Here is an 11,782-nt window from a genome sequence, read left to right as displayed (position 1 = left end):
GTTGTAAGCCTCATTTTGGCGCCCCTGTACCTTGGCGCCCGGGGACATATGTACTCCCCTTCCCCCCCCCCCCCCCCCGCTACGCCTCTGATTATACCTGCTGTATCAGTTGAGAAATATATTGAACAGATCAGGCCCCAATACTCTCGCTCTGAAAAACATTAAAATAATTATATGCAGAATATCGGTAGGTCTCCCTCTTGCCGAAAATGTCAGCACCATATATATTTTGCAAGTAATGTAATGGGTATAATAACACACACACACACACACACTTTTTTGGGAGTGGGGGGGGGGGCAACGGACAGATGCCCCCATTTCCCAAAAAAAATAAAAAGTATTTTATATTTGTGTATTTCCCCCTCAGATGTGTTCTACGTTTTATTAAAACAAAATTTTATATAAAAAATTTAGTTTTTAGAATTTTTGATGGGGTATTTATGTTTCCATAGTGTTATCTAAAGGGTTGTTCGTCCGAGTCTGGTTTCCCTCACCTTGCTCGAAGTTCATTCCCTTGAAATGTTTTGTAACCTTTGCTATATGTCGCTTAGGTCTCAGTGTTTGCTATATGTAATGGTGTTATATTGTGTGTATGCTATATTTTCTTTATGTTTGAGACAGCAAGTATAGATCAAATATCTTTCCCAGTTGTATTTCTTCCTTTATGATGTTATATTGTATCTTTTAATTTGTTTTATGGTTTTCTAATTTTGACGATGGAATGGTGTACTATTTAGACTTTGTTTAAAAAAAATAATTTCCTATTTTATTATTCGAGTGATAATATGTGTCGTTCCTCATAATAGTCTTTAAAGATGTTGATAGGTAGGTTACGCTCGATCCAAGGTTCACGCTTCTTTATTTTCTATGTGTTTTTCCTGGGTCGCGTTAGGCCTCCTTTATTTAGTTTATCTGATTATGCTTTATTGAAAGATCCAAACGTATTTATGAGACCACATTATTCTATAGTGGTCAACCATGCAGTGCGGGAGAAGTTAGTAGGGTTTTAAACTAAGTGTTATACAGTATGTATTTGTGTCTTTATTTTGTCTGTTTATGTTCTACATTGGGTGTTTTCAAAGACTCATGATGGGCCTATGCACTTCACTGAGCCCTGTGACTTAGCCCCATGATGTCATCGCCATTTACTTCCCCCTTATATTTTCCCTGTATCCCTTCCTATATATGTCTTTAGAATTTTCTTTCAGAGAAAGAAGAAAAAAAATTAAATTACAAAATTCTTTTATTTTTTTCTTTCTTCCTTTCTTCCCTTTTCTCTTTTAAAAAGAAAAGTTATATGGGTTTCTTTGAAATATTTGAAATAGAATTTGAAATTTTCTTTGAAATATGGCTGTTGTGGGGTGCGAGGAGGGGGTATGGGTATGGCATCAGCTCGCAATTGCGCTACGCGACCCTTCGGTCTGTAATACCTATTCCTCCCTCCCCCTCTCTCCCCCAATTCCAACATCAATTGCGTTATATCAACCTGACGGTAAGTATCTATTCGTCGTAAGACGTACTGAGTTCTTGTTGTGGTTAATATTCTTATTTTTACCACGTATCTTATTTAAAAATCTTTATCACCTGTCCACATGATATCATCGTAGTTACTATATAGTCTATACATTTTAGAACGATTTTGTTTTCGTAGTCTAAATCTATGAATAAAATGTTATTTTTGTTATACTTATATTTTTTGCAAATTTTCATTATTAACTTTATCCTATTATGTTTAGATTTATCACATTGGACAATCGTATGTAGTTTGGTGAAGTTCGCTGTTTTACATAAAGGGCATTTCGGCATTATCCTCAGCATACGATGTTTGATTGTTTCTTCGCCTGTTAGCCAGGTGTTGTGCAGGTATTTAAAAATTATACTTTGTGTTTTGACAGATCTTATTTTCCCCAATTTTTCCAATTTTTTGTCCAATTTACCCCCTCAGTTGTCCTGCTCTACTCTACATTTTATATTTTTGGTTACCTCCTCCCTAATCCAAGCGTGACTTTTACTTATTAAATTTTGCATAAATCTGTTTTGTCTCTATATTTTAAAATTAGTTCTCATATGTTTGCGTGGCACTTCGATTTTTTTATATTAATTTGTTATTTTTGTATATCTCTGGTCGGTTTCTCAAGGTGAAGCCGAACCAGTAGATGTACGGTGCTTCTCACACTGTAGCCGGGTCTGAGTGCATTTTTTTTTTAATCTATTGATTATGTTAGTTAATTATAGTAGTAGAGGGCTCGGCAACCCCAAGCCCCCTCTACTTTTGGCCCTATATAATGTCTCTTTTTTTACATGATGCATTTTATGATTCCATATATAATCTATTATTTCGTTGTCTGTTTTGTTTAAAATTGTATTATCCATATCTATGGATTTAATTATGTAGTTAATATTTGAGTATAAATAAGTCTTGGCCACTTGGGCCCGCTCCATGATAGGTAATGGCGCCATGGCCAGATTTTCACATTTTCTCTTATTTTATTGATAATATGTTCATAATTTTCTACAGCTTCTTTTTTTATTGCCAAAGTAAACCCCTAGAGCCTTTACAGTGTCTCTCAGTAAGTGTGTGTGTGTGTGGGGGGGGGGGGGGCGATAATCCAGGGTGGTTGCCCCTCCAGTTAACTATTTTTAAGATTTCGTGCTTGTTGTGGTTTATTTTGGAACCCGACGCTTATAGCATTTCCCCTCTCTTATAAAGATGTTGCAATCATATGCATGTTAGAGCATTTTTTAATTCTTTTTTAGGTTTGGTATTTGTATGCCTTGTATAATCAGGGGCGGATTAAGGCTCACTGGTGCCCTAAGCACTGACAAATCTTGGCGCGCCCCTCTTTTCCACGTACACCTGAGAAGATAACCCTAGGGTGTACCATGATCAAGAAACAGAACATCATGATCAATTTGCACTAGTTGTATCAGTTTTTTTACAAATCTTCATTCTTTTTTCTTTCTTTCTTTTCACCCTTTTCTCAACTTTGTGGTGCCCCCTTTGGCCCTGGTGTCCTATGCACGTGCTTAGTCTGCTTAATGGTTAATACGCCCCTGCTTGCACATCTGGGTTGTTTCTTATCGTGTGACGTAGGATTTATATTGCCATTACGTATTCTAGCATTGATAGTGGACATCCTTGTATCACTGATCGTTGTATTTCAAATTCTTTCGTGCATTTCCCGTTTAATTATCCCAGTGTGTAGGATTTTGGTCCATTTTGGAAATTGGGTCCGAAACCAAATTTTTTAAAAACATTCTTTATACAGTTTTGTTCAAATCAGTCGAAAGCTTTCTCCTGGTCGAAGAGTACCATAGCACTCATCATACCAGTTTCATTTATGTAGTTAATTATAGTTTTAATGTTTAAAATATTGTTTTGTATATCCCTTCCCCACAAGTTTGATTTACATTAATTATCTTGTTTATCCTACCCTTTACTGTATTTGTTAAAATCCTACTTAAAATCTTATAGTCCGTGTTTAAAAGTGATATAGGCCTCCAGTTTTTAATCTCGTCTCTATTCCCTTTCCCTTTGTATATAATTGTGATAACTCCCTCCCTCATAGATTTAGTCATTTTATTTTTACTTAAAACTATATTATTATACAAAGCGTTTAAGATCGGCGTCAGTTCACCGTGGAACTTTTGGTAGAATTCCACGATGAGTCCATCTTTCCCTGGTGACTTTTGTGAGTGTTGATATACTTTTTGTGATTTCTTCATCTGAGATGACATCATCACATTGGTCTCTATGTACTGCTGATGTCATCTCACAGTCGACATTTTTTAAGTAGCTGTCGATTGTGCTGAAGTATATGTTCTGTGTGGTGTGTGGTGTATAGTTCTTTATAATATTTGGAAATATTATTTAGGATATCTTCTTTTACAGTATGGGTTACATTGTTTATTTTGATATTGTTTAAAATTGTATCACCCCCTTTTCTAAATTCTTCTCGCTTATATACGTTTTTTGCTTCGTTGTAGATCTCTGTAAATTTTCCCGCCCTTATTATTCTCCCCTGATTTTCGTCTTCTTCAACGATTTTAATTTTGTCTGTCAATCGTTTTTTTTTTCTTTCTCCATCGTCGTTTGTTGTTTTGCTTAGTTCTAATTTGAGTTCGTGTTTGTCTTTTTTTTCTGGGGTTTTTCCGCCCTCTATTTGAGTACTGAATATTTATTCCTTTTATTTTGTTTTTTAAAACATCCCAATCAATTATTATATTAATATTTTCTTCATTTTTGACGGTTTCAATTTCTTTTTTTAATTATTATTTCGACATATTCTTTGTCATTTAAAATCTTATTATTTAGTTTCCATAGTCCTGACCCACATTTTTCTATTTTTTTCATTTTTAGGTCAATAGTGAGCATGAAATGGTCTGATAGCTTTTGGTTGGTTATTGCAGTATTAATATATATTAATGGATCATACAAATTTCCGTAAAATTTATCAATCCTGCTAGACTGGTTTAATTTATAGTTACCCAGTTGAAATCTCCCCCTATGATTAGATTTTCCATCGAATATTGTTGTAGGTAGGTGTATAAGTTTTCTTTAAAATTAGTTTCTTATTTCTATTAGCTGGCATGTACACATTTATAATATGCCAATTAAACATTTTAACACGTAGCAACCGTCCCTTAAAAAATTCCCCCCTCCTCAAACCTTTCCCAGCTTTTTAAAAATATTATTGTTGCAACCAACTCTAATATCATTATTTGCAAAATTGTTGCATATCTTTATTGCGTTAAGTTTGTCTTCTACTAAAATTTCGAACTCTGGCTTAATTCTATAGTGTGTTTCTTGTATCATTATTACACCAAAGTTTGTTTCTTTGGCTACTTTGTCTGCTTTCGCTTTGTCTATCCCATTGCTGTTGATAGTAGCGATCCGGAAATTTGTTTCTTCCATTTTTGCTTTACTCCCAGGTGCCGCATCACTTTTATATAGAATTTAATTGTATATATTTCAGTTAAAGTTATTATATTCCATTTGTTTTTGTACACACACACCAGCACGCTCGACAAAGAGCGCTTGAGTAATATACAGTTTGATACATCCTACATGGTAGTGGGCAGGAATACATATATAGGTCGTTATCCTTCTCGACCGAAGTAGTAACATTGTTCCAATGCTAACACTCGACGTCCTCGATTTGTGCTTCATCGTATTTGCAGTCTATACACTTAAAGTTACAATGGAAAAGTGTACATGAACATATTTATACCATAGACAGAGCCTTGAAGTACTACTTTTTTCGGTCTAAAACTGTCCCCCCAAAAAAAGAAAAAAAACCCAGCATGTAATAGTTCATTTCGATACAGTTGCACAGAGCATTTGACGTTCATTTTGATGTCAATATATATTGATATCGATTAAGTGCGATTTGTTTTCAAAGCTGCTTTATTGCTGGTAGTGCTTCTGTTTTCAAGTTCGATATATAATATACCCATGGAGCAGTAGTAATACAGAAATCAGAACAACAACCATCATCATCATCATCGGGAGTATTATTATCGTATATGTTGGTCACATCGATGATCATTAATAAAAAGCGGTTGAAATATGAACAATATTCCATCTCTTCAAATAGCAAATAACTAAGCAAAGTGTGTGTGTGTGTGTGTGTGTGTGTGTGTGTGTGTGTAATTTTTAACGTAGCTTTAAAAAAAAATGCAATCATATCGCTACCATGTCTGCATTGTGACAGTTTATAATGATGTCTAGCAATGTGGCATCATGCCACAAACATACAGCATTTTGTCCCACCCAGTCACATTATCCTCACACCAATATCTTAATGATGGGCGCCAAAAGAGGCAGCTGCTAGTACCATTTTTATGTCTTTAGTGTGATTCGGCAGGGGTTTGAATCCGCGACCTCTCGCATCCAAGGCGGACGCTCTGTACAGACACTGCACCACCTGAGCGATCGCTTAGCAAAGAATGTACGATACTGTTTCCTGTTGTTCATAACAACTCGACCTGGAGACCCACCTGACGGAAAATGAAAGCGCATTATAACGTTATAATATACGAATCCGGAATTTTTTTTGATTATTATAATTTTCAAGAAAGTTAGTGCCTTTTAGCATTTGACAAAGTGTGCTTGCAGTTGCATACTAAGGGGAGGGGGAGTTTACAACATACTTCGATGCTGACTACTGATTTGAAGCATAAAATTAAAACTAAACAACAGCATAACATGTTTATATATCTTATTAAATACGTCTTCATTTGTCTTTCCGTGCGCCAAAATGCCTTCCTACACGAACATGTTCCATATAGGTAAATAAGTTTTACCAATCGTAAACAACCACCGATTTCGACATATATGATATCAATTTATAGGTTTCTCATCAGTTTAAATCGATCTGTGCAAAAAAAAAAAAAAAAAAAAAAAAAAAAAATAATTAAAAAAAATGTGTGAAAATGAATAATAAAAAAGTTGCTATTTGCGACTCATTGTCGCTTGCGACTTTACCGATCTTTGTATCCTTGATGCTTCCATCCTTCCCGTTTAGGGATGGTAGCACCTACTTGGATGCTAATACTATAGATTTGAAGCATATAATTAAAGCTGTACAACAGTAAATAATATGTTTATGTATCTTCTTATTAAGTACGTCTTCATAATGTATGTTCGTGCGCCCAATGCCTTCCTCTACGAACGGTTTCGATATACACGAATAAGTCATACCAATAGTAAATAAACACCGATTTTGACAAATTTCATATTAATATATAGGTTTCTCATCTGTCTAACTCGATCTGTGCCAACAGACATGTGTGAACATGCAGAATACAAAAAAGTGTACTTTTTACTGAATATTGGGTTCGACTTTACTGATCTTCATATCCTTGCTACGTTCATATACCGTTCCCGTTCTGCGATGGTAGCACATACGTCCATGCTAATACTATAGATCTGAAGCATAGAATTAAAGCTGTACATAATTATAAAATATGTGTATGTATCTTATTAAGCACGTCTTTATCTGTCTTTCCGTGTGCCTACATCTGACCTATACGAAAGTTTTCCATATGGGCGAATAAGTCATACCAATCGCAAAGAACGATTTTGACACGTTTGATATCAGTTGATAAATTTTTATCAGTCTAAATAGATCTGTGCCAATATAAATGGGTGAAAATGCAAAATAGAAAAGTTGGTATTTTTCACTCAGTATCGCTTGCAACGTTACCGATCATCGTATCCTTGCTACGTCCATCTGCCGATCCCGTTTTGCGATCGTATCACATTTTTTCGATGCTAATTCTATAAACCTGACACATGTAATAAAAGCTGTTCAACGGTAAATAATGTGTATGCGTCTTATGAAGTACGTCTTCATTTGTACGTCCTTGCGTTTAGTGCCTTCCTAACCGAATAGTTTCCATATAGGCGAATAAGTCATACCAATCGCAAACAACCAACGATGTTGACAAGTTTGATATCAATTGATACGTTTCTCATGATTCTAAGTCGATCTCTGCCAATAGACATGTGTGAAAATGCAAAATAAAAAAGATTGTTCTTTTTACTGAATATCGGGTGCGACATTACCGATCTTCATATCCTTGGTACGTGAAACTACCATTGCCGTTTTGCGATTGTACCACATATTTCGATCCTAATACTACAAATTTGAAGAATATAATTAAAGCTGTACAACAGTAAATAATATGTGTGTGTATCTTATTAAGTACGTCTTCATTTGTCTGTCTTTTCTCCTAATGTCTTCTATACGATCGTTTAACAAACAGGTGAATAAGTCATTACAATAGTAATAAACACCGATTTAGCAAAATTTGATATCAATTGTTAGGTTTCTCGTCAGTCTAAATCGATATGTGCCAACAGAAATGTGTGAAAATGAAAATAAAATAGTTTGTATTTTTGACTCGATATCGGTTGCGACTTATACGTGCCTCTACCATTGCAGTTTGCCACGGTACCACATATTTCAATTTTAATATTATAGATCTCAAACATATAAGGAAAGCTATACAACAATATATAATATGTGTATGCATCTTATAAAGTACATCTTTGTGTGTCTGTATGTCCGCTCAATGTCTTCCTCAATGAGCGTTTTCCATATAGGCAAATAAGTTATAACATTAGTAATTTTTTAAAAACGCGATTTAGACGAATTTGATATCAATTGATAGGTTTCTCATCAGTCTAAATTGATCTGTGAAATATATAAATGTGTGAAAATGCAAGTAAAAAAGTTGATATTTTTTACTTGGTGTCGCTTGCGATATTACGGATCATCAACGGATCATCATATTCTATATTCTACCTACGTGCCTCTACCCTTGCCGCTTTGAGATGGTACCATATAATTCGATGATAATCATTTGAATGTTAGTGTTCCTAGATCTTTACAACACGAACGTTTATCTTAGAGTCGAATAAGTCATACCAATCGTAAGCACACACAGATTTTGACAAATCTGGTAGTATTTGGTAGGATTCTCATCAGTCTAAATTGATCTATGCCTACAGAAATGTGTGAAAATGCAACCTAGAAAAGTTTATATATTTTACCCAGTATCCTTTGCGACTTTACCATTACCAATCTTCATATCCTTGTTACGTGCCTCTAGTATTGCTGTTTTGCGATGGTATCACATACCTCGATGCTGATACTAGTGATATGAAGCATATACTTAAGCAATAAAACAGTAAAAATTATGTGTATGTATCTTATTAAGTACATCTTCATTTCTCTGTCCGTGCGCCTATATCCTTGCAACATGATCGTTTTCTATAAGGCTAAATATGTCATGTTAATCGTAAAAAAAGCTACAAAGATTTGGACCTATTTGATATCCAGTCATTGGTTTCTCATTAGTCTAAAACGACCCGTGTCAATATAAATGTGTGAAAATGCTACCTTGAAAGTTGCCTTTTTTGTCTCGGTATTGCTTGCGACTTACCGATCTTCATATCTTTGCTACCCGCTTCTACCCTTGCCGTTTTTTGATGGTTTGTATATAACCAAATAAGTCATGCCAATTGTAAAGAACCACCGATGTTAACACATTTGATATTAGTTTATAGGTTTCTCATCCTCCAAATCTTTCTGTTTTTAAGAAACGTTTTTCTAATTCAACTAACGGGTCATCACGCTAAAATTACGCTACTGACAAATGTCACCTTAATATCCTACATACTAAACTTAGACAAGCAGGTAGTCTCCTGAAATCCGACCTTTACATGGTGAATTTAGTTAACTCTTTCACGTGTGCATGTGCTTATGATAATGAAGAAGTTGAACACTTTGTCTATTGCCCCTTACCTAATGCCAAAGATCCCAGCTCTTTCGCTTTACCTTTCAATACACTTCTTGGTTAAGTCTAGATTTATCATTGAAAAGTGACGTGACTACTCACCTACAATAAGATGTCTTTCTGCTTGTGTGATGACCCGTTAGTTAAATTAGAGAAACGTTTCTTAAAAATAGAAAGATTTGGAGGATTTCGGATATCATCAGGCAGAGAGTTCTAAAGACGAATCGTATATGGTAAAAGGTCGTGTGAAAATATAAAGTTTGGTTGAGATTGGTGTGATACTTTGAGAGTAACGTAGACGATAATTAGATGCCTCATATCTCCTTTGTGGAAGAAGTTCGTTTAAATAGTTAGGTACTTGAGTATTTATAATCGAATACATAATGCATAATCTCTTCCTTTTCCTTCGTTGTGCAAACCAAGCAGTTTCCGCATAAAGAGACTATCTAGAAGAATTAATGGGTATAGATCTGGAACGATCCGTGCATCTTCCATCTGATTTTCCCCCCTTTATTCTGATCTTTCCGAATCTTCAATAGAACAATTATCCCAGACTCCAGAAGTATATTCTAAGGTTGGACTTATGAATAGTGTATATAATTTAGCTGAAGTCAACAATTAGTCTGCATTTAGACGGTAGTGTTTTATCTCCTTTCTTATACATCGGTATGTCATACGCTAGCTTGCACTGTGTTAGGAACACGCTGGCTGGGAGTGATTTATTTAAATGTATTTGCAATGGAACATACATTTCTTCAACTATACTTGTACAAGTTTATTACTTATTGGATTGGTTCCAGCGGTTTTGTTTAGGTCAAGACTAGTTACTACATCTATAATTTCTTGTTTATATATAATGATGGCAGAAATAAAAGTTTCATTTCTAACTTCAAAATGCGGTAACTGTTTATCATAATTTTTTAAACGTGTAACATATCAAACTTCCGAGTTCAACAGGTCGCACTTCTCCTGATCACTTGTTGCAAATTTAGATGATCATTTCGTACGTTTCAGTGGAGGTAATAGGTTCCATGTCTTTGTAGAATGTACTTGTTATCTCATTATTTTCCAATAAGGTTGAGGATTTGATCCGATGGCAGGGGTTGAACCTGCATCCTTTCGGTCGCAGGTCTGAGACGCTAACCACTGAGCCAATGTTGCTCCTCTTAAGATTAATATACCCATATGATATTTTCCAGTATCATACGTAACTATATGATACGTTTAATAACACCCAGTAACTCAGCAAATGCCGGCATAACGACATATGAATTGAAGGTGTAATGACGAATGCAATTTAAAGTCAATTATGTAACCTATTTTTATGCTTTTTATTGAATATCATTTCTGTCATGTGATGCACATAACATAATCTTACATTTAAGTTTATTTAAAATGAAATTTATGAAATTCGTTAAATAGTTTCAATCTTTTGCGACTCTCGTGAAAAGATCCTTCATTGCTGTTCATGTAATTTTACATGTCATTATATTTCTTTATTGATTTGCACTTTGGTTACAAAAGAGACAACTTTTGCAATTTAAAACTTATTTCATCTATACTACACTAGTATAGCTCATGAAATGAAGGCAGTTTACTTGGCCTCTAATTCATCTATAGGGAATGATACCTGCGGGAGACTGCTCTATCTGACCAGTGTGTAACTATGGAAACGGTAATTTAGTGACCTCTTCTCCAGCCTCGAGCTTTAGGTTAAGACTGAAATTCGCTGTCTTATGTAATGTTCTGTATCTGTAGTTTAAAGCTGGGAGAATTATACAAAGAGAATAGCAAGTAAACCCTTCTGTAAATGGAGCAAACTCGCACTTTTACACTGTAAAACTAATTTATCTTACAATCATTTATGAATAATTAAAAATTACTGAGTAGTAACTAAGAATATATAAATTCTTTAGATGGAGACCCAACTTTCATTTTTTAAATTATCGTATTTTTTATGTTTACTTTCCAGATACATTTTTAAAAAAATTCTCAAGAAAATATGAAATCTGACAAAAGATAACGAAAGTCTTATTATTTTGATTTTTTGTAAAGAGCAAAGAAAGAAAACTATTAATGACATAAGCTTTCATCATGACATATACACACTAGCCTCCACAGAAGTACCTTTATGACAGTACGGTTAAAATAGAAATAAATATGCATATACAGTTGTAAACTTTCCCGATTTATGACTAAACATTTATACTGTGATAGGGTATTCTTAGTAAGTAAAATGTGTATTATACAATGAATGAATAGGAGGTATTCGATGAATGGACTGCACGCATTTCAGGTGCAGTGGCTACTCAAGATTATTTACTGATGCACAAACTAGTTATAGTTGTCATACTGGTTGTCATTCCAGGGATACTGACAGTCAGTGATTTCCACCTTGTAAAATCTTTCCTCTAGGGCGGACAATAATAATAGTTTCTGAAGCTGATTTTATTAGCAATGGTTTGCAAAATAACAA

General features: G+C 34.6%; 1 protein-coding gene across 1 annotated transcript in view; it reads left to right on the top strand.

The window, feature by feature from the left end:
• The window catches only part of LOC149795182 (uncharacterized), a 56,679-nt gene that overhangs the window by 32,659 nt on the left and 12,238 nt on the right, over positions 1-11,782 (top strand). The gene's annotated exons all lie outside the window — the stretch shown is intronic.

Source organism: Sinohyriopsis cumingii, chromosome 7 (assembly GCF_028554795.1).
Source record: "Sinohyriopsis cumingii isolate HCF-2022 chromosome 7, ASM2855479v2, whole genome shotgun sequence".
NCBI lineage: Eukaryota > Metazoa > Mollusca > Bivalvia > Unionida > Unionidae > Sinohyriopsis > Sinohyriopsis cumingii.
The sequence above is the reverse complement of the archived record's forward strand: the minus strand, read 5'-3'. Positions and strand labels throughout refer to the sequence as shown.